Source organism: Rattus norvegicus, chromosome 9, assembly GCF_021556685.1.
Source record: "Rattus norvegicus strain SHRSP/BbbUtx chromosome 9, alternate assembly SHRSP_T2T, whole genome shotgun sequence".
Classification (NCBI taxonomy): Eukaryota; Metazoa; Chordata; class Mammalia; order Rodentia; family Muridae; genus Rattus; species Rattus norvegicus.
In genome coordinates this window covers 76,516,395-76,540,570 of record NC_141542.1, presented here as the reverse complement: position 1 = coordinate 76,540,570, position 24,176 = coordinate 76,516,395, and the positions used below count along the sequence as shown (strand labels likewise).

General features: G+C 40.6%; 1 protein-coding gene and 1 long non-coding RNA gene across 12 annotated transcripts in view; one reads left to right on the top strand and one right to left on the bottom strand.

Annotated features, from left to right (window-relative positions):
* Positions 1-24,176, bottom strand: part of Fam117b (family with sequence similarity 117, member B) — a 110,115-nt gene that overhangs the window by 76,098 nt on the left and 9,841 nt on the right. The gene's annotated exons all lie outside the window — the stretch shown is intronic.
* LOC148003748 (uncharacterized) lies at positions 11,933-14,369 on the top strand. The gene is made up of 2 exons (XR_015629595.1): positions 11,933-12,923; positions 13,040-14,369. It is a non-coding gene; the product is annotated as an uncharacterized LOC148003748 (long non-coding RNA).

Here is a 24,176-nt window from a genome sequence, read left to right as displayed (position 1 = left end):
ACATGATGGAACAGGAAAATGACTTCCTAAAGTTGTCTGCACACATCTGTTGTGGTAAATGTGCCCCTGTATCTATGTACTCCCTCACACACACAAAGGGTAAAACACTGAGACTCAGACAGAGATGATTGTCAGAGACAGTTTCTGACTATTATTTTTTTAAGAAAAATACCACAGAAAGGAGGAAACTGAAGCAAATAGTCTAAGAAGCAAAGTAAGCTACTGCAAGTAGGCGTTTACTGTAACAGCAGAACAGTAACTACTAACTTAGAGACCTTGAAAACAAAAATCAACCCAAAATAAGATGACATTTTGAAAATTAAGATCAGGGTGACTGAAATAAAAACAAAATGAACAAACAAAAAAGCATAAGATTCAGCCTAGTGAGTGTTTAACTCTTGCACCAACTCTGAACACAGAGCAAGTAAGTACCATTATTCAGCTTCAAACTTCTACTCCCTGGTAAATCCCCAATGCTTGTTGGCCCCAAGAACTTGGCTGCTTTTTATTTCCTAAAATGGCCTTGACCATGCTGTGACCCAAAACTGGGTTTCTTAAGAATCACAAGGACGGGAATTCTCCATAAGCAAGTTGAAGGGACTCAGTAGTTAAACATGAGAGTCAGCCAGAGCAAGGAGGAGGTGAGTCCTAAGAATGACATCACAGGCCACACTTGAGAAGCGGGTGTTAATGGGAGGAGGACTACAGAAGGGAGACATTTCCTACTAAGAGGAAAAAGAATGAAGATCTAAAATTCTAAGAATGAAAGATCAATTTTATATGCAAATACAAAGCAATCAGAGAATCAAAGGGACAACAGAAATCCAGCCCTAATTTAATCATTAATGCCCCTTGTTCACATTTGTGTTATCATTTATTTAGCATCAATTAAATAGGTTTTCTCATTTGAAAAAGGAGCATGGTACACGTAGTATGGTCGAGAGAAGACAGACAGCAACTTGCTGCTTCCTGTAATATCAAAATTTGAATCCAAGTTCTTGGGGTTCTTTTCTATCAGTGAACACTCCTGGACCCCACCCTAAATTACCAAATCAAAATCTCTAGGGAATGAGCAGTTTTCTACAGAACTGGTTATTTTCCTGGTACCCAGCAAGGTTTTTTTTCTCGAAGACACCCAATGTCATCCTCTGGTCTCTACGTTCATGTACACACACTCTCTTAAACATGTACAAATGCAGGGATTAAGAATTTGGCTCAGTGGTAGAGTGCTTGCCTAGCAAGCGCAAGGCCCTGGGTTCGGTCCCCAGCTCCGGAAAAAAAAGAAAAGGAAAAGAAAAAAAAAAAACAAACCAAACATCATGTACAAATGCATGCTGCATGCACTGTACACACAGAAGAAACTGTTCACTATAAAGAAGCCTACGATGGTGTAAATCCCACAATTCTAGTTGATACATAAATCATTGTTTACATTTTAATTCTGTTAACAAAACAGACCAAGCCTTGATAAACCAAAATAAACTTCAGTGCCTTAGCACCATACATGTGATTTTTGATTTTATTTTTCCAGTAGACAGGGTTTCTCTATGTAGCCCTGGCTATCCTGGAACTAGCTCTGTAGATGAGGCTGTCTTTGCCTCCCAAGCCTGATGTTTTTTGTTTGTTTTTTGTACCTAAGCACTGTGTTTTTAAATAAAATGATGAAAAGGTATAGAAATTACTATTAGGTCTTGGGATTTTTCATAGTTTATACCTAAGTTTAGGAGGCTACAGGCCAAAACTGGTCCTCACCCTACTAATTTACATGTACATTTTTAAATGGTTAGAAAAGGAATTAACTTATCCTTAAATATAGAAAAATTACATAAAATTCAAATTTTGGCACCCATAAATAAAGCCTTATTGTAACACAGACATTTACATACTGTGCCTGGCTGCTTCTGTGCTGTGAAGGCAGTGTTAAACACATACAGCAAAAGACCTTCTGTGGTACTCAGAGCGTCACAGTGCTGTTCAGTGTCTTACTACTCACAGTGACAAAGTTACACTCTGCATAACTTACCTGGACAGAACACCACATTCAAAGATGTCAAAATGCACAATGTCCCCACAGGCTCCTTATGCTGCCCTGGGAGGTTGTGAGAAAGGCCTAGATGGAGGAAGCTGGGTCACTTCCGGGCAGGCCTTGAAGTTCACATTCCTGACTGTTTTTGGCTCTGTGTCTTCTTGATCTGTCCAGATATGAGCAGGCTCCTAGAGTCAAATGCCTGCTGCTACCAACCAACCTTTCAGCCATGATAGACTGTACGTCCTCAAATTGTGTGCTGTAAATCCTCCTTTCCTTCTTTCATGCACTTTATAAAACAATGTGAAAAGTAAGCAATACAGGAGATAATAGTATAATCTCATCCTAGATGAGGTGAGCACTGTAAAACTCATCTGCTGATACAGAACTCTGAAACAAAATACAGCCAAGTGTTACCCCTAAAGAAAACCCCCCAACCCTGTTATACTAAAATGTCTGAAGAGAAGGCTCAGCAGGTTAAAAGCAAGCAAACCTGACAACCAGAGGTTGATTCCTAGAACCAACATGGTGGAAGGAGAGAACTTAATACTGCAAGTTGCCCTCCGACCACCTGCACACTCTGGCAGACAGTCCCCCGCCACACCAAGTAAAAATTGTAATATATTTAATTACATTTCAAAATCCCATGAATGTGACTTTCTCATTTTTACATAAGCACTTACATTATTAAATAATGAGCTGGCTAGTTTTACATCAGCTTCACACAAACTAGAGTCACTGAAAAGGAGGGAGCCTCAACTGAGAAAATGCCTCCAGAAAATCCAGGTATGGGGCATTTTGTTACTTAGTGATTGATGTGGAAGGGCCCAGTTCATTGTGGGAGGTGCTATTCCTGGGGTGCTGGTCCTGGGTTCTATAAGAAAGCAGGCTGAGCAAGCCATAAGCAGCAAGCCAGTAAGCAGCATCCCTCCATGGCCTCTGCATCAGCTCCTGCCTCCAGGTTCCTGCCCTGCTTGAGTTCCTATCCTGACTTTTCCAATGACTGACAGTGATGTAAAAGACTAAGCCAAGTAAACTCTTCCCTCCCTTACTTGCTTTTTCTGTCATGGTGTTTCATCACAACAATGGTAACCCTGACTAGGACAAATAATATCTCTGAATTTTGCCTCACAACCTGGTTCAGTACAAGAGTCTACTATTTACAATGCATGACTTTACTGTGTCATGGTTTCTACAGAAATACCTAATATCATTTTTCTTTCTTCTCTTTTTAATTTGGGGGAGAGGTCAGGTGAGGGTAAGCTTTGTTAATTTAAATTTAACTTTAATATGAGCTTTATACTTTTTTTTTTTTTTGAGATATGGTATTGCCCAAGCAGGTTTCAACAGGCCCAAGCTATCCTCCTGCTTCAGCTTCTCAACTGCTGAAATCTACAGTGTATGCCATACTTATCTTTTAAAAAGTAGTAAATAGGAGCTGGAGAGACGGCACAGCGGTTAAGAGCACCAGCTGCTCTTCCAGAGGTCCTGAGTTCAATTCCCTGCAACCACACGGTGGCTCACAACCATCTGTAATGGGACCCGATGCCCTCTTCTGGCATGCAGGTGTAACGCAAATAGAGCACTCATATACATTAAATAACTAAATACATAACTAACTAAATAAATAACTCGTTTTAAAAAGTCATGTCCACAAATTCAAGAAAATCTGTATCTGAATTATTATGAGAAATAAAAAGCAATAAATACACATGTTCATGTGTGTTCTAATTAAATAATAACTACATGAGATAGTTGCAAGAAAACTGTGTCATCTAGGGCAAAAAGATCATTCACAAACATGTATGTGTGTGGAAAGCTGAATAGTTAAAGTTGTCTGGGACACTTCTCCAAGAAGACCAGCCACTGCTTCTGTTCCCATCAGCACACCAGCCAAACAAACCTTATAAACAGGCCTAATTTCATTTCAAGATTTCCAATTACCCAACAGTTAAAACTTCTATCAAATATGCCCAAATCATTCAAGTTATTATTTTTATAGTCACAGCGAAAGGAAGAGTTATGTATGATCACAAGTAAAGATCCTAAGCATTTTCTTACAGTCAATGAGACGGCTCAACTTGTAATATGGTTTGTTGTATTAAAGTGCTTGCCACCAAGCCTGACAATGTGAGTTTTATCACATGGTGAAAGATAAAAACTGACTCCCACTCTCTGTCCTCTCACCTCAACATGCACATATTTACATACACACAAATAGATTAAATATAATTTAAAATATAGATGTAATAGGGGTTCAGTAATTAAAGCCACATACTGGGTTTATAGAGATCTGAATTTAAGTCTGAGAAAACACCTCTGGCAGCATCTAGGTCTAGCTCCAGGGGAACTGGATGCCTCTGCCCTCCACAGGAATCTGCACTTATGTAAAAGAACCCTCACACAGACACTCAAACATATTCATAATTAAGATCCATAACAATAATATCTTTATAAAAAAAACTTTAAAAATTTTTCTGTTTCGAACCCTGCTTTCCCTTACACCACTCATGTAAACATTTACTAAAGGCCTATGGGGCAATGTGGTAAGCCCTAGAAAATATAAGTAAGTCACAGCCTGCTGAGAACACTTTATACACCTTCCTTGTCATAATTCTTTCAACCAAGTCCTGAGAACAGACAGATCTGTTGCCCTAATTAATTATGAAGAGGTTATGGAGAGGTGGGGAATCTTGATATGGACATTCAAAGGAAGGGACTTTACAATGTGGCAGATTATCTATCTCCAGCCTCAATCCCTCTAGAGCCATGTCCATAGCAGTCCTTGGTGTGCTCCATGTTTCCAAGTCTTCCTCTCTGCTAGCATCACACTCTTCCTTTCTTTAGTTGGGCTAATCCATGTTCAACCTGCAATCTTGGTTCAGAAGTCATTCCTCTAGAAAAGCTTCCCTCAACAGTCACCGAAGCCCAAGAGATAAACTCCCAAGTGCTGTGGCGACTTCACTCAAGGCAAGGTTCCTATGCTTCTCAACAGAGCAATGGAGTAAAGTGGCAATTCTGCTTCATCTCGTGAGAAGACACCTAACATAGAAAAGAATCTCACAAAAAGGGTAACTAAGGGAAAAACAACAACACATTCCTGGTTACATGAAAGAACATTTATCCCAAATGTGGTGGGTTTGTTTGCAGCAAACTCAGACAGTTTTCTACCCAACAACGGCTCAAACATCCTTAACTTGTTTTTGAAAAAACAAAGCCTATGAAAAGACTACACATGGCAGGGTGTGGCACTGAAATTTATAATCAATGCCTTGGGCTTTGGAATTTAGAGCTCTCAACCATCAGCTGGGACAGACTGGTTCCCTATACCTTCAATGGCACCAGCACAGCACTTAAATCCTGGCCTCCTTTCCACGGGTTCTATAGCCTTTGCCACAGTGTTAGACCCCCATATCTGTACAACTTGACAAAGCACTGGCTTAAAAGCTATGCTTTCTATTATCCACAAAATCAACAAGCAGAAAAGGTGTAGCAGATATACTTATGGGGGGGGGGGGGTACTTTTCAAGTGTAGAAACAGAAGGACCGTAAGTAAACCTAACAGTGCCACTCTCCAAATTTCTAACAGGCCATCTTCTATTGATAAGCACTTTAATTAATACAATAAGTACGTCTTTCTAGGTTTAAATGTAAATTTTATTCATTTTATATGTATGGGTATTTTGCCTGAATGTATGTCTGTGCACCATGAGGACCTGTCCTAGTGGTTTTTTGTTTTGTTTTTCTTCCTTCTTAGTCCTATCTGGAGTTGCTGGGCAGTGGTGGAACACACCTTTAATCCCAGCACTGGGAAGGTGCAAGCAGGAAGATGGAGGAGTTTGAGGCCAATGTAGTCTACAGAGAGCTTTAAGACTGCAAGGGCTACACAGAGAAACCCTGGGGGCTAGGGGAAAGTTCTCAATTAAACAGGGTTTTGTAACTGTAAAAAATATGTAAGTCACCTTAAAAGAAAGTTTTACTTTCCCCTACAGTCTTTGGTGGCTTCGGTTTATGAATGATTATCTATTGATCTGTGCCTATGGTAGCAGAGATATCTTGGTAGGAGCGAATGGAAGTGGAGACCCAATTGCTGACTAAGAAATAAAAGATCAGAAGACAGTCTCACAATCCCATTCATGAGCAAACTACAAATAATTCAAAACCCTCCACCAGCCTCATCTCTCCAAACTCTAGCCCTACTGAAGCAAGGATGGTTCAGTAGTTAAGAACACCATCTGGGGGCTGGGGATTTAGCTCAGTGGTAGAGCGCTTACCTAGGAAGCGCAAGGCCCTGGGTTCGCTCCCCAGCTCCGAAAAAAAGAACCAAAAAAAAAAAAAAAAAAAAAAAAAAAAAAACACCATCTGTTCTTCCAGAAGACCTGGGTTCAAACCCCAGCACCCACAAGGTGGCTTACAAATACCTGTACTCCAGTTCCAGGGACTCCTATGACCTCTTTGACCTCTGCAGGTGGTACACACACCAGGGGGTGCAGGTGAAACACCCACACACGTAAAGATAATGATTTAAAGTTCAGCCTTAGAGCTGACCCTCTAATCAGGCCATGTAGGGAGACTACAGCAGAAATGGGATGTATCTTCCTCCTTGATAACATTACATATCCTAAAGGTTTTCTTTCTTTCCCTTGACAGGGTCTCCTACAGTCTAGGCTGGCTTCAAACTCACTGTGTAACAGTGACTGGCCTTAAACTTCTGACCCTCAGTCATCCACTTACAAACTGCTAAAGTTATAATCATGTATCACCACATGCAGTTGATAATCTGTATCTTAGTTGAAATATTTAGACCAACTAATATATTGTCATGTCAATCCATGACCTTGCTATTTATTTTGTCTTTGTCCCATCTGTCCTTTCTTCCCTTTTCACAACTAGCTAAACATCTACAGACACACAAATTACCTTTCTTTGAAGTTTTGCTTGTTCTACAGCTTTTCAATATATGTACACGTACCTTATCACAGTTCAACTTCAACATAAATTGTGTCACTTTATATACAGCATAAGACTATGTCTTCCCACTACTGCACTCTCGTCCTTTATATTATTGTTGTCATGGATCTTAAGCATATAAAATAGAGCCACAGTATTGTGTAAGTCACAGGTAAAGCAATTATTGTCTAAAGAAATAAAAATAATAAAATGCTTTATCGTATTCATATGCTACTCCTGGTACCCTTTATTCCTTTGTTAGGTAAGGCTCCATCTGGTATCATTTTCCTTCCCCACAAAAGCCATCTTTATTTCCTGTAGGACAATTTCCCACATATGAAAACGTACGTTGTCTTTAAAGGATATTTTGGTTATGTGTGGCATTTTATACAAATTTACAGTTTACCTCCTAGCATTTCAAAATATGCCTTATATTATGTTTTCTCTCTTATATTGGTTTTGCCAAGAACTCTGTCATCTCTGTTGTTTCTCAATAACATATTTTCTTAGCTACTTTACCCATTCTGAGTTGTTCAATTAAAATCGGCCTTAAATGATGTTTTTATTCTTGAATTTATTCTTAATTGAACTTCTTAAATCAGTTAGTTTAGCTTTTTATAAAGTTGAAATTTTTTAATTTTTAAAATTTTTTTTCCTTCCACCTTTCTTCTGGAAGTACAATTACGCCAATATTCTTCTTTGAGTCTTTATGTTTCGAGGTAGTTTCTATCATTATGCCGTCAAGTTTGCTGATATTTTTTTTCCTTTTTTTAATTGGATATATTTCTTTATTTACATTTCAAATGTTATTCCCTTTCCCAGTTTACTGTCCATAAGCCCCCTATCCCCTCCCCAACCCCGTAAGACTGCCCCCCATCCACCCTCCCTTACCCCCATATTCCCCTGCACTGGGGGTCCAGCCTTGGCAGGACCAAGGGCTTCCCCTTCCATCGGTGCCCCAACAAGGCCATCCTCTACTACATATGCAGTTGGAGCCCTGGATCAATCCATGTATATAGTCTTTGGGTAGTGGTTTAGTCCCTGGAAGCTCTGGTTAGTTGGCACTGTTGTTCTTATGGGGTTGCAGGCCCCTTCAGCTCTTTCAATCCTTCCTCTAATTCCCCCAAAGGGGGTACTGTTCTCAGTTCAGTGGTTTGCTGCTAGCATTGACCTCTGTATTGGACATGCTCTGGATGTGTCTCTCAGGAGAGATCTATATCCGGTCCCTTTCAGCATGCACGTTTTAGCTTCATCAATCTTATCTAGTTTTGGTGGATGTATACAGATGGGCCACATGTGGGGTAGGCTCTAAATGGCCGTTCCTTCAATCTCTGCTCTAAAATTTTAAAATCAGTCTCCATAAAGTTGTCCTTGGAACTCCATACACATGTCCACATGCACATACCTCTCTCATAGCCACACATGCATATACACACATACCTCTCTCATATCCATTCTCTCTCACACTTGCACACACAACTAAATAAAACTTGTCTGTTGGGCTGGAGAAATGGCTCAGCAGTTAAGAACACTGGTTGCGGGGCTGGGGATTTAGCTCAGTGGTAGAGCACTTACCTAGGAAGCACAAGGCCCTGGGTTCGGTCCCCAGCTCCGAAAAAAAAGAACCAAAAAAAAAAAAAAAAAAAAAAAGAACACTGGTTGCTCTTCCAGAGATCCTGAGTTCAATTCCCAGCAACCACGTGGTGGCTCACAACCATCTGTAATGGGATCTGATGGCCTCCTCTGGTGTATCTGAAGATGGCAACAGTGTACTCACATACATAACATAAATAAATCTTTAAATCCCATCAGATCTTTTAAAAAAAAATAAAACTTGTCTGTTTATGTCACTTGCTATTTCTTTGATCCTATCATCTTTTCATCACAATTCACATAGTCCTGCATTCAATAAATTACTTTAAAATAGATTCCAAACACTACACTACAATGTTCTTGAGATTGCTGGGCTTTATTTTGAAAGTCAGTTATAAAATCTGTAGATCAGCTTGATCTGTTAAACCTTGTTTTGATCTTATTTTAAGAAAAAATGGGAATAACCTTTTGTCTAGAATTTAACCCTACTACCAAGGCACAGTCCTTCTAGAGACTCTACTAAACACACAGATGATCAAAATAGCACTGTCTGGTCAGTGTTTACACAACGCCTAGCTTGGAAAGTTGTTCACCCCAGAGGTCCCTTGGGTCATTCCTTGTCCAGCCTGCTCCTTGGGCACATAAGTTCTACATAAACTCCTTTAGCAAACACTAAAAGAGACTCTTCCGAAGATTGTCTTTTTTTTTTTTTTTTTTTTTCTTTTCTTTTTTTCGGAGCTGGGGACCAAACCCATGGCCTTGTGCTTCCTAGGCAAGCGCTCTACCACTGAGCTAAATCCCCAACCCCAAAGATTGTCTTTTTAATGCAACTCCCCCCTTGTGAAAACTGGTTCAGCTCTTTCCAGTGACTGCAATTTCCCCTCCACTTTATTTCCACCTCATCAATCTAATCAGGCGCCATGTCCTGAGACCCTGAATGCACTGCAGTCTGAATGTGTGTCTGGATACATCCACAGCAACAGATTCACCTGACTACAGCTCCACTCCGCACAGGAATCACGGCTCTGTTGCTACTATCTGAAAACAGTTGACTCATTACCCCTCAGAAAATCAGTCTGTTCCAAATCTTTAAGAAACAATACAAAGCTCACCCAGGATGTGGACTGGCACAATGGTCTCTGTGGCCACTATCACCTAAGTACGGTCATCACACTCAGCCCTTCAGCGTTTTCTTCCCCAGCAGTTCCTTTAAACCTGCCCCTCTCATATCTGAGTGTGTTCCACTTTTCTCTGCAATACACTGTCTTGAACACCCACAAAAAATGGCAGCTTCCTATCCTTTGTTTGGTTTTCTGTTAACATAAAAGAGACGATTTCACCACATTAGCCAGAAACAAAATTACCTTCATGTCCAAGGACTCATAATCCAAATTCAACTGACTTATGGTTGGTCATCCAAAACTAGAAATAAATCTTTCTCTTCAGTAATTATTTTAATAGCTGTAGTTTTCTAGAAATCAAGAATTATAGAATAAAAAGCAAAACAGCTGACTACAGTGAACACCAAGCAATAAGCACTTACAAGACATTGTCTAATTGCTTTCCACACATTACTTCATTTAATTATCACAATAATACCTTGAACTAAGAGATTACATCATGCCTTAGTTTTTGTCAACATGACACAACCTAAATTCACCACGAAAAGCAGAACCTCATGCTTCAATCCAGGCATGGTGGTACACACCATTAATTCCAACACTTAGAAGGCAGAGAGAGGCAGGAGGATCTCATGAATATAAGACCAGGCTGGTCTACATAGCAAGTTCCAGGACAGATAGGACTATATAAAGTAGTATCAAAAAAAAAAAAAAAAAAAAGACCCAAAACAAAAAACAAAAACGTGTGCTTCAATCAGACCTGCTAGCATGTTTATACATTATTGTCTTGATTAATGACAGATATGGAAGGGTCTAGCATACTGTAGGTGGCAATATCCCTAGGCAGGTGGGCCTGAACTATACAAGAATAACTAAGGGACAAGCAGAGAGATGGTTCAACAAGTAAGGTACTTGCTGTGAAGCCTGATAACAGGAGTTAGATCCCTAGAACCCATACGGTGAAGAAGAGAACAGACTCCCTGAAGCTGTCCAATAACTCTTCCACTGCTCTCCTCCCACACACAATGCTTAATTGAAAACATCTTTTCAAACAACATATTCTGATCATGCTTTTCCCCTCCCCCATCTCTTCCCAGATCTTCCGTACCTACTCAACGACACCCTACTCTTTTTTAGCCCTCTCTTTAAAAAAGAAATAAACAAAAACAAGAAACATACACGCACAAAAAAAAAAAAAAAAAAAAAACTCCAGCAAAAACAGAAACCAAACTGGGTGGTGGTTGGTGGTGCACATCTATAATCCCAGCACTTGGGAGGCAGAAACAAGCAAATCTGTGAGTTTGAGGGCCAGCCTGGTCTACAGAGTAAATTCCAGGACATTAAGGGTTACAGAGAAAAATCCTGTATGAGGGAATGGGGGTTGAGGATGGGGGACAAAACCAAAACATACAAGCAAAAGACCACCAAGACAAAACAAACAGAAGCGAAAGCAGTATGAGACAAAAAGTCTACAAAAAATGTCATTGAGTTTATTTTCTGTTGACTAAATACTCCCAGGAATGGGGCCTATCCTGAAGTATGGTTATTATACCCAGTGATATCCAACTGTAGAAAACTACTTTTTCCTTTGCAAGTGGGTATCAATTGCAGCTAGCTTCCTGGTTCTCCCTCCTAGCACTTGGACCTAGCCAGGCTTGAATCTGCACATGCTGCCAGTCTCTAATAATTCATATGTATACAGGTCCTATTGTGTCTGAAAGATACTGTTTCCTTGGACTCAATCACCCATCATCTCTGGCCCTTACAATATTGCCATTTCTTTTTCCGAATAGATCCCTGAACCCTGATCTAGGCAATCCTTCATTTCAGACTCCATTCTCAGGTGACTCTAGGCTGTGTCAAGTTGATAGTAAAACAATTGCCTTTTACTATTTGCAATTCATCTACCAATACAATTGTATACTCTCAACTAAGGAAGAAGAAATGTCATTTTACCTTTGTTTAGTTTGAGGCAGAGTCATGTAGCACAAGCTAGCCTTTGAACCTAGTTATACTGCCTACACTGACCTCAAATCCCTGATCTTCCCTTCCTTAGCCTTTTGTACTGGGGTTATAAGCATGTACTACAATGCCCAGCTAAAAATGAGATTGTTGGGCTGGGGATTTAGCTCAGTGGTAGAGCGCTTACCTAGGAAGCGCAAGGCCCTGGGTTCGGTCCCCAGCTCCGAAAAAAAGAACCAAAAAAAAAAAAAAAAAAAAATGAGATTGTTACAGGGCTGGGGAGAGAGCTTAGTTGGCAAAATGCTTGCCTTGCAACAAGGATCTACTTATGTAAACCTGCTGGATGTGGGGAGCACCTGTAATCCTAGCACCAGGAAAGTGGAGAAACATTGATACCAGAGGTCAGCCACAAACCTATCAGGTAAATTCCAGGACAGAGAGCAATGCATCCCCAGCGCTGCCCCAGTCAAAAAAATAAAGTTGATAGTGGACACCTGAGGTTGTCCTCTAGCTTCCGCACCTCCCCCCCACATACCCAAGCATCCACTCACACACGTACAAATCACTATCTAAATTTACAGTGTCCCTTCTTTATCTTCAGGAGACATAGTCTAAGGTGCCCCTCCATAGATGTTGGAAATCACAGGGTGCTTGCTTAACCCTAGATAAACTGTATTTTTATTTTCATTTTGTATTTTGCTGTATGTGAGGTAGAGGAAATTTCAAGACAGGATAGAATTCAGGCTGTGTCATGGTTGTTGCTCTCTAAGTTCACTCACGTCCACAGAAAAAACGAACAACAGATACGGCAGAGACAGTTTTTAAAAATACCATAGTTTTGTTAAGGAAAAGAACTTAAGCAAGCTTAAATTTGCAGTCAGGAAGCACACAAGCACACTGAGATAAAGCTATAACTGCTAAAAAGAAATTCTCCGTTCTATGCTAGAACAAAAAGAAAAATGTCAAAGGGAGAGGACTTCTTCACCAAACCCTCTTTGAAGCTTTAAATATAAGAAATCGAATTTCAAAGTGCAAGCAAGCATTGTAGTAGAGCTCATTAATACCTTTGCCTGCCCAGTGCATACACTTCCTGAAGTTCTTCCCATCCTCTGGTAACAAGCTCGCGCCCCTGAACTCGGTGAGTGCCTGATCAGGCTTAGTTACTAGTAACACTCATCCTTCTACAGATACAATTTGATTCTGGGCTCACAATCTACCACAGTCCTTCCTTCCTTAGAAGTGTTCTGGCTTGAACTGGTTACAAAGAAGCTGTGCGGGGTTGGGGATTTAGCTCAGTGGTAGAGCGCTTGCCTAGGAAGCGCAAGGCCCTGGGTTCGGTCCCCAGCTCCGGAAAAAAGAAGAAAAAAAAAAAAAAAAAAAAAAGAAGCTGTGTGCCTCTGGACCTCACAGATGGAAACACTAATCTACAATTGTCTGCAACCATCTCTGGTGGGAAGAGTTCCAGGGTTAAAAACTTCCTGAGAAAAGAGGGTTCTCTTTACTTGATTATCACGTGTTTCCCCAACAACAAAAGTGGATCTAACAGCACCATTTGTTTAACAGTGCTAATGAATACTCAAATTTAGAGAGAATGAAGCCAACAGAAACACACATGAATCATTCAGTAAAAGTATCCTGGAAAGCATTTCATCCCTGTCATCAGACCTTACCATTCTTAGATGCTCAGAGACTCTTCAATCCTACTATCATTCTACTGGGTTTAAAGGCTGGAAGACCGGGGTTGGGGATTTAGCTCAGCGGTAGAGCGCTTGCCTAGGGTTGCAAGGCCCTGGGTTCGGTCCCCAGCTCTGAAAAAAAGAAAAAAGAATAAAGAAAAAAGAAAAAAAAAAAAGGCTGGAAAACCACCACGGTAGCCAACAACAAAGAGAGTCAAATAAATCATGAGGCAATCTGCTTTAATGCTGCTCTGGCTTTTTTAGCCCAATAAAGTACTCATGGTTAAAGATTTAAAAGACTAATGAGGAAGGAATCCACGAAAGCACTTGTGCTCCCTTCACTTGAGAGGCACAAAGATCATAAGGTCCAGGGCAGCCTGAGCTACGAGCTAACAACCACCACATACCCTGCCCTCTCCAGAACAAGTGAAAAAGCAATGTTCATCTGGTGTATTCTTTTCCTTTCTGAGGATGGTTGAAAGAAATACTTTCACAATGACATGCCTAAAAATTCCACCTAAAACAATATAAAGAACATTTTTTTCTTAGTTATGTTCTATCTTTGCCAAAATTACCTCCAAAATAATTTTTTCTAATTCGTTTGATTCAGTTAACAGAATAGCTTCCAGAAAAAAAAAATAATTTAAGAGGAAAACGTCTTCTGCTTTAATCCCACAAATACACGCATTAGCAGCAAACAACTCTTTGCTTATTTTCAACTTTAGTAGGATTTAATGTTTTTCCTGAGAATAGAACAGGACAATCCAGATTTACACACACGTGGCACTAAAACCAAAATGCATCCATATGAATTACATGATTGGTACAGAAAAGCATGTACTTTTTTTTAAGACTAAAGGGGGTCCCCACATCCCCGTGCTAGAACCAGCACTGCTTTGTTTTTGTGAGGCTGGCCTCAAACTCAGACACCTGTCTGCCTCTGCTACCTGAGTGCTGGGATTAAATGTGTGCTCTGGGGTTGGGGATTTAGCTCAATGGTAGAGCGCTTGCCTAGCAAGCGCAAGGCCCTGGGTTCTGTCCTCAGCTCTGAAGGAAAAAAAAGACCAAAAAAAAAGTGTGCTCTACCACCACCAGCTACTACTGCTTTCTTTACTCTTTCTTTCTCTCTCCTTCCTTCCTTCCTTCCTCAGGCACAGTTTCTCTGTGTAGCCCTGGATGTCCCAGAACTTACTCAGTTGGCCTTGAACTCCCAATCTGCCGGCACTTGCCTCCCAAGTGCTGGAATCAAAGGCACAAAAACACTGCTTTATATGTGAAGGCTGTTCTGAAATTTCAGTCTCAACATCAAGAGTTTATTTACCACAGATGTGGACTTAAAAGGCTGGAAAAATAGTTTTATCTAACAGTCCCTATTTTCTAACCAAGTCTAGCAACTTTTCCAGATCATTCTGCCCTTTGATTTATCACTGACTAATCACTATCCTTCAACCAGAAACAGAATCGAGAAGGAATTCTATACTCTATAATGCCCTATTTTTGTGATCCTTAAAATCATCAGCTTAATTCGATACCTATTTATAATAGGGATATAATGGATGAATTTTATCATATAATACTCTAAGATTATATTGAAATGATCCTCAAAGTAAGATGTAAAGTGAGCTGGGCATGTTGGTTATGCCTTTAATTCCAGTGCTTGGGAAGCATTGATAGACAGATCTCTATGATTTAGGTTCAAGACCAGCCTGATCTACATAGCAAGTTCCAAGGTAGTCAAAGCTATATAAGGCTTTAAAAGAAAAAAACAAAAGTATCTGTTTATGCATGTACGATACCTGTGTACACACCCACATACCACAAAGCACATGAGGTCAGAAGACAACATGAAGGAGTTAGTCCTCTCTTTCCAATGTGTGGGTTCTAGAGGTGGAACTCAGAACAGCAGACTTAGCTGCAACTCCTTTTACTCACTGAGCTATCTCTCTCTCCAGTCCTGTGAAATACTAAATTCTTACTACTCTGTTCTCTGGTCCCAGGCATTTTCATTAATGAAATGAGAGTCTACTTTAGAAGCATACATCCAATTATATTATCCTTTTCCCTTCTCTGTCTTTGCTGATACAGAAAATAAAACCTTCAGAATCTACTCTCATATATATCAACTTTTTTATGTATTGTTACTTTTACATATGTGCATGCATATTTGTCTGTATGAAATATATGCCATGTGCGTTTAAGTTCCTGAAGGGGGCCAGAAGGGCATCGAATCCTTTGGAGCTTGAATTACAAGTGGTTGTGAGCCATCTGCTATGGGTGCACTGGGGTCACTAGGAAGAGAATTATCACTAACCAACCAACGCCCCCCCCTCCGCCCCCGAGTGTGTGTGTGTGTGTGTGTGTGTGTGTGTGTGTACACGCACGCACGCATGAGTGTGTCCCCACCCTTCTTGTTTTTTTTTGACAGAGGGTTTCTCTGTGTAGCCCTAGATATCCTGGAACTCCCTCTGTAGACCAGGCTGGCCTCAAATTCAGAGATCCTCCTGCCTCTGCCTCCTCTGTGCTGGATTAAAAGCCACCACTGCCCAGCTCCACTAATTTCTTTAAAGACAACACAACTCACCCAGCTCCGATAATTTCTTTAAAGACAACAAAACTTCTTTTAAAATGACATTTCTTACATGTTTTTATTCTAGATGAAGTTTACGTGCAGTTTGACTCTGTGAATGATGTAGAGAGTGACTGTACTGACTAGATTTAGGTCAACTGTAGATAGTGCACTGACTAGACACAAGCTAGAATCATTTGGGAAAAGGAACTCTCGAATGTGAAAATGCCTCCATAAAAGTTTTCTGTATGCAGGCTTGTATCTAAATTAGTGATGCTGAGGTTCAGTCCAATGGAAGTCTGGCCACCCTGGGCAGGTGGTCCTGGGATGTTTAACAGAGCGGACTGGACAAGCCATAATGAGCCAGCCAGTAACAACCCTCCCTCCCTTCCATGGCTTCTGCTTCCAGTTCCTACCTCCAGGTGCTTGCTATGACTTCTTTCAATGAGGGACTGTGATGATAAGTGTAAGCAAAATAAACCCAAGAATTTTTGGTCACAGCAACAGAAAGTCTAAGACAGATGATGTTTCTCAAAACAAACAAATAAAACGAAAACGAAAACAAACAACACTGACTTGTTTTGAGCATATATATGAAGATATGGTAGAAAACTAACAACACTGTAAGTGCTGCTTATGTAATTAATCACTGAAATTTCACCCATACTTCTTTCTGTGGCTCAGGCATGCTACCAGTCTATTTCACCCTTATCAATTATCTCTTCACCAGACATTACCAACAGATGACTCCAAAAACTAAAAACAAGCAGAAATAAGGACAGCAAGAATATCTCTTAAACTAGACAACTTAAACTGCCCAGCTTGCTTTGATTCCCTGACTAAAGGGAATCAAATGTGAGGCCAAATGGCTGACGTTTACTGTGTACAACTCATATCCAGCAAAGCATCTTAATTAAGAGAAGACCTTGACGAGATGGTTCACAGTGAGCTTGCATGACAATCGGAGTTTGATCCTAGGACCCATAAGGTGAAAGGAAAGAATGGATTACTGCAAATTATCTTCTGATCTCCTGTGGTACACATAATAAATAAATGTAAAAATAAATCTTTAAATTGGGAGAAGAGTAAGGACATTTCAAGGCAAGCATAGACTAAAGCAGTTCATAACCATGAAAACCAGTAATACTGTTGGAGGTACCTGAAGGAATACTATTCCCAGAGAAGGAAGAAAGTCTCAATCTTGAAGAGCACAGAAAAAAAAAAAAATTCACAAGAGGAACAGATGAACTAGTAAGTACTAAGAGTCATGTCCAACACAGAACAAGCAAATCCCTGCTAAATAAGTGAGAAAGAAAAGATCCCAACTAAGAAACCAATGAAACTGGTGTTTTCCAACAAACACCTCACTGATAAAATATGTCTACAGACCAAAACTCAAAGGTGACGTCAATCTACCAAGTGAATGGACTCAAACCAGGCTGACATGACTACATCTGGAAAAGTTAACTTCAAAACAATAAATTATTAATTAATCAGAGATGAAGGTCATTACATATTAATAAATAGAAAAATGTAAATTTACAGGTACCAGATGTTTGGGTTTCTAACTAAATATAATGAACATTCGTGGGCATTAAAAATCTGACAAATCAAGCGCAAGGCCCTGGGTTCGGTCCCCAGCTCCAAAAAAAAGGAAAAAAAAATCTGACAAATCCTGATGCAGTAACAGTACACCCATCACCTACAATAGAGCATTCAAACAAAATCAACAAACTTCAAAGTTAAATTGTACCACAGATCAAAGGAACCTAATATATCTATGTAATATTCCATTCTATGAAAATGGGATACACTCTTCTCAGTAGCCCATGGAGCCTTTTCTAAAACAGTGTCGAATAAAAAAGTCAAACTAGAGAAACTAGATAAATATTCAAGAGCCCAAACAATGTACTCTAGAATGACCAAGTTACTGAGTAAATCAGGGTAGAAATTTTAAAATTCCTAAAATTGAATGAAAATACAAGTATATCTTACCAGAACCCTTGGTATATAGCTAATACAATTCAAGAGGAAAGTTTATTACTACAAGCCCTTACATAGAAAATCCAAAAGAACTCAAATAAATAACCTATTGATGTACCTCTTTAAAAAGGAAAAAAAGGGGGCTGGAGAGATGGTTCAGTGGTTAAGAGCACTGACTGCTCTTCAGAGGTCCTGAGTTCAAATCCCAGCAACCACATGGTGACTCACAACCATCTGTAATAAAAAGTCCTAAATTTAAAAAAAAAAAAAAAAAAAAAAAAAAAAGAGGAGCCAAACTTGAAAACAGAACATACCAAAAAGTGAAAGGTCATGCTGGGAATTAAAGAAACAAAGACTAAAAGAATACATAGAATCAGGCCTGGAGAGATGGCTCAGCTGTTAAGAAGACTGGTTTTTCTTCCAGAGGACCCAAGTTCAATTCCCAGCACCCATGTGGCAGCTCACAACTGTCTGTAACTCCAGTTCCAGAGGATCTGGACATGGAGAGTACATAAAAATAAATAAATCTTTAAAATAGTTTTTTTTCTTTTTTAATATGAGTACATTGTCACTGTCTTCAGACACACCTGAAGAGGGCATCAGATCCCATTACAGATGGTTGTGAGTTACCATGTAGTTGATGGGAAGTGAACTCAGGCCCTCTGGAAGAACAGTCAGTGCTCTTAACCCCTTAGTCATTTCTCCGGCCCTTTAAAATGGGGTTTAAAAACAAAACAAAACAAAACAACAACACAGAATCAAGAGTTGGTTCTTTGAAAAAAATAAGTTTGGCAATCATTAGGCAATCTAAACAAAAGAAAGAACACTAGGATGAATAAAGACAAACAATGAACCAACGACAACCAATAAGCCTTTGATATGAGCCCTGAAGCTCTAAAACTGCTAGCCCAAGGGTGTTAAACCAGCATACCACAGAGATATGTGCACATCCTTGTTTTCTGCTATGATATTCAAGATATTTAAATGATCACCACCAGATGAATAGATAAAGATGCAGTACATATGTAAAGTGGAACTTCATCCAGCTATAAGGAAGAATGAAATTATGACATTCAGAAAATGGAGTGAACTGCAGAAAAAGATGTTAAGCAAAATAAGCCAGACTCAGAAGGAAAAACACTTAATTTGTACTATGTATGTATACCACACTGGCAATGGGCAGAGACACCTTGTTGGAGTTAGTGTGCTTCTATCAGTCAGGGCAGAGTAGATGGCAGTCTTCTGTTTATCCTAGCTTGATACCTGGCTTAGTAGCCAAAGTTGTTTTATACCTAGGACATGTAAAAATCAGACAGTGTAACCAAGGAGGAAAACAGAGACTTGCCTTCTGCCATGCTATGTGGTACAGACCAGGAAAGATGCCCACAGACCTGCCCTTTATCCCATGGCATAGGTAGGCCATCCACTGACACAGAGTCCTACCTACCACTATGAAGGACAGAGAGGGAGAAGGAAGACAGAGACCTACAGACCTCAGACCTGCCCTCCAGCACAGGGATAGACACCACCTTGCCACCTTGCCATGCAGAGTGACTAAGAATGTCTCCCAGGGACTGCCAGTTATGGGAACAACTGCAATGTGCAAGTATGAGGTGGACAGATGGAAGAGAAGTGGAGCAGTGTGAACATTATAAAGAAAGAGGGAGCTGGAAACTCAATGGTGGGAAAATAGCAGCCTGTTTTGAGTGGCCAGCCCTGCCACTTGGGGCCATGGTGAGGTACAAGTCCAGCCCGCTACTAAGAACCATGTCTGGGGTCAGTGGCTACAGTCACCATCAATGTTCATGGCTCATGTTTACTACTGGAAAACATAGGGACCATGTTTCTTGATTGAGGCAGATGCCAGGGACCACGTGGATGTCCAGGGCCTGTGCAGAGCTGGCAACACCTCTCACCTACGCAGCACTAGGGAGAACTGGCTCTGTGCCTTGTTCAGGCAGCAGAGTGGAGCTGGCCCTGGTGCAGATGGTGAGTAGGTGAGCCCTTAGGACATGAGTGTAGGACAGCTGAATCCAGCAGTTGGGAAAGCTGCTCACAGGATCAAAGCGTGGGAGAACTAGACCTGCCTCTCACTATCTACAGCACTTGGAAGAACAGGCCCTGCATCTGGGCCTGAACAGCACAACAGAGAAGACCCTCGTGGTGTAACACAAGTGTGCTATCTCTCAGGGCAAGAGCAAAGGAAAGCTGGCCCCACCACTCATCTGCCCTGAGGTGGCTTGGGTGATGCCCACTCCTCGGTGCCCCTTACCCTAGTGGAGAGCACAGGTAAGCCGGCCCAAGGGTATGAGCAAGGGAAAACCAACCCTGCCACTCCTACGCTATGAGGTAGCTTTGGGGAGGTAGGGGGGATTTGGAAGCAGTCAGGAGAGGTAACTCCAAGGTCATGAGAGAGAGAGAGAGAATGAGGTGGCCCTGACCCTTACCAGCTGCAGCACTTGGGAAAAGTGAGTCCTGAGTTTTGACTTGGCAACAGAGTAGAGCTGGCTCTGAAGATGTGAGCAGGGGAGCCAGCCCCAGGAACATGGGAGCAGGAGAGCTGAGCCTGCCTCCTGCAAGGGCAGCACTGGGTGGCCTAACTGGAGCAGTGGCTGGAGAGCTCACTCTGGTGGTGAGGATAAGGGAGAGCCGGCATGTTGACCAGCACAGCTACCACCCAGACCCAAGTCCAGGGCTCAAGCTGGCCCACCCCAAAATCTATAACATCTGCGAACAGTTAAGAAGCATGAAAGGGGGCTGGGGATTTAGCTCAGTGGTAGAGTGCTTACCTAGGAAGCGCAAGGCCCTGGGTTCGGTCCCCAGCTCCGAAAAAAAGAACCAAAAAAAAAAAAAAAAAAAAAGAAGCATGAAAGGGTCAGTCCTGATGATCCAAAACTGCAGGATCTCCATGAAACAGGGCAACAATAGGATAAGGATAACTAGGAGGATCCAATATTGATGGTGTCACAAAAGCCATAGATCTCAAGTCAGACCAAAGACTCATTACAATGAACATATCTGCAAGTGAAGATGTGTGGACAGAGGGATCTACTATGGCTGTAGTACTACTGTGTACTACTGTGACATACTATAGCTTCCATGATAAGATGATTTTCTAGGCTGTGTGTATGTGTGTTTGTGTGTTTTCTTTTAGGGGGAAGTTACAAGAGTAAAGAGTAGATACAAGAGGTCAAGGAAATAAATGAGCAGGACTTGGGTGCATGATGTGAAACTCACAAAACATCAATAACAAAAGTTTTTTTTACAATGTGTGTATACAAACATACATGCACACACACATACATACATACACACACATATACATATACACATACACACACACATACATATACATACACACATACATACATACAGGACATGAGAGTCTAAAGAGTAAGGTGCAGGGAACAAGAGAGGATTAAGCTGGGCATGGTAGTGTATACCTGTAATCCCAGCACTTGGGAAGCAGACTACTTAGTGAGTTCAAAGCTAACCTAGTCTACTGAGACCCTCTCTTCAAATAGAGTGAACTGTGGATACAGCTTGTTTGGTAGCACGCAAAAACATAGTGATAGTGGCACATAATTACAAGCCCAGCACTAGAAGGCAGAAAAGGTTGAGACCCTGTGGTGGTTTGAATAGGTTTGGCCCCCGCAGATTCATGTATTTGAATGCTTGGCCATAGGGAATGGCACTATTGGGAGTGTGGTCTTATTGGAGGAGGTGTGGCCTTGTTAGAGGAAGTGTGTGTCACTGTGAAGGCAGGACCTTAAGGTCTAAATGCTCAAGCTACACCCAGTGTGAAACACATCCAATCTTCTTGCTGCCTGTGGATCAAGATGTAGAACTCTTTGCTCCTTCTCCAGCACCCTGTCTGTCTGGACGCTGCCATGAAGATAATAGACTCAACCTCTGAAGGTGTAAGCCAACCCCAGTTAAATGTTTCCCTTTATAAGAGTTGCCTGGGGGTGGGGGTTGGGATTTAGCTCAGTGGTAGAGCGCTTGCCTAGCAAGCGCAAGGTCCTGGGTTCAGTCCCCAGCTCCGAAAAAAAGAAAAAAGGGAAAAAAAGAAAAGAATAAAATATGATGATATATATGAAAAGGTTACACGAAAACTAATTTCTCTGTAGTTAAAAAAAGGCTAAAAATGATGTAAATGTTCACCATCATCTTTGCTCTGAAATAAACTTACGTGGCAGTCTTGTCTCTACCAACACAGACTCACCCCAGAATTATAAAAACAATGGTCAACTGGATTTCTATGAGATGATCTGGAAATCAAATGGTCGTAAACACTTGTATTTTTACTACTTACAAACTTTAACATATTCATGTAACTGCAAAGAAAGAAAGGAGGGTGGAAGAAAGAAATGCAAGAAAGGGAGACATTTTGACAAGTAAGTTAAATCACACAATTACAGAGTCAGCTCTCTGAAGGCAAGGGCTCCGAAAATCCCTCATTTTTTTTTTACTCCCCCAAAAACTATTACTTAAAGCTCACAAACAGAACCAGACCAATTGAAAATATTCTAATAAGGGGCTGGGGATTTAGCTCAGTGGTAGAGTGCTTACCTAGGAAGCGCAAGGCCCTGGGTTCGGTCCCCAGCTCCGAGAGAAAAAAAAAAAAAAAAAAGAAAATATTCTAATAGACTTCAAGTAGATTTAGCTCACTGAATGCACAATACTTTAGTGTGAGGAATGCGGCTCAATGGACAGAGTGCCTGCCCAGCCTGCACAAAGCCCTGAATACGATCCCCATCAATGCGTAAACCATGAGTGGTGGTGAACACCTGTAATTTCAGTAGTCACCAAAATTAAATGTACCCCAACGGACAATACACAAAGAATTCTCAGGAAAGCTTCAAGATAACAACTATGTCATAGACTAAGATCCACACAGGCCAGTTTAGAACATGAGAAGGAAAGAGTGGTATGAAATGGTTTAAATAAGAATGCCTCTATAGGTTCATATATTTGAATGTTTTATCATCAGGGAGTGACACTCTTGAGAAGGGTTAGAAGGTGTGCCTTGCAGGTATGGCCTTGTTGGAGAATGAGTGTCACTGAGGGTGGACTTTGAGGGTGGATTGTCTGTCTGCCTATACCCCCAGTCCTCACCCCCACCCCACCCCCGCTTACAGATCAGGATATAACTCTCAGCTACTTTTCCAGAATCATGCTTGACTGCTGCCATGCTTCCTGCCATGATGATAATGAACTAAGGCTCTGAAACTATAAGCAAGGCTCCACAATTAAATGCTTTATTTTATATATGAGTTGTCCTGGTCATGGCACTCTTTGCAGCAAGAGAGCAGTGACTAAGACAGGTGGAAACCTGATATATTTTAAAATATTTGAAAGTTTTCATTTTCAAAGGTTTCAGAATATATTCATGTTAAGTACACATAAAATAAAGACAACAGACAAAGCAATTTTCCTCTCATGGAACATAAAAAGTTATCAAAGGAAGGAAATGCAACTATAACACACCCCAAGATTCTGATACAAACAGTATCTGCATAGTCAGAATTTAAGCATTAATACTAATTACTGGTAAATCTTCATCTTCTGTAGGATTAAGTCATTATGATACATAAAACTGAAGGAAAGATCTTCATGCACTTTATTTATGAACATTAAACATTAAAAACTAAGGGTTAGAGGATTGTTTCTGAAGTGAGAATAAATAGAAGTATGCTTTGATTACAAGTACAGTGCTATTTGTAATTTCAATTACTTTCAGGTACTCTGATTTAAAAGATTAATTTTTAAATGTGGAATTAAGACAAGCATGCTGTCAAGCAGGTGGCGCACACCTTTGATCCCAGAGCTTAGAAGGCAGAAGCAGGTGGATCTCAAGGCCAACCTAGTCTGCAGAGTAAGTTTCAGGACAGCTAGGATTACAGAGAAATTCTGTCTCAAAAAAAAAAACAAAAAAAGGCAGCATGCTATTTTTTCTCCAAGTATTTTAAAGACAGAAAGTTGCTGCCTTTTCTCAACTTCCTTCCCTTCTATTGCTTTATCTGTCATCTTGAACCACACCTATACCCATTTCCCCTCCTCAGTAAATAAGATTTGTTAATGGTTTCTGAGACTTCTAGACTCTATGTAACATGTCCACTTTCCATGACCTGCACTATTTCCTGTGAATGCATTTATTGAAGCAAAAACCATGCTGAAATTTTCTTCATTCTATAATAAATGGACCTATAAATAAATAATAAATATAAATAAATGGACGATAATAAATAGTACAATGCTTTGTTCAGCTTGCTTCCTCCCACTGACATCAGAACACT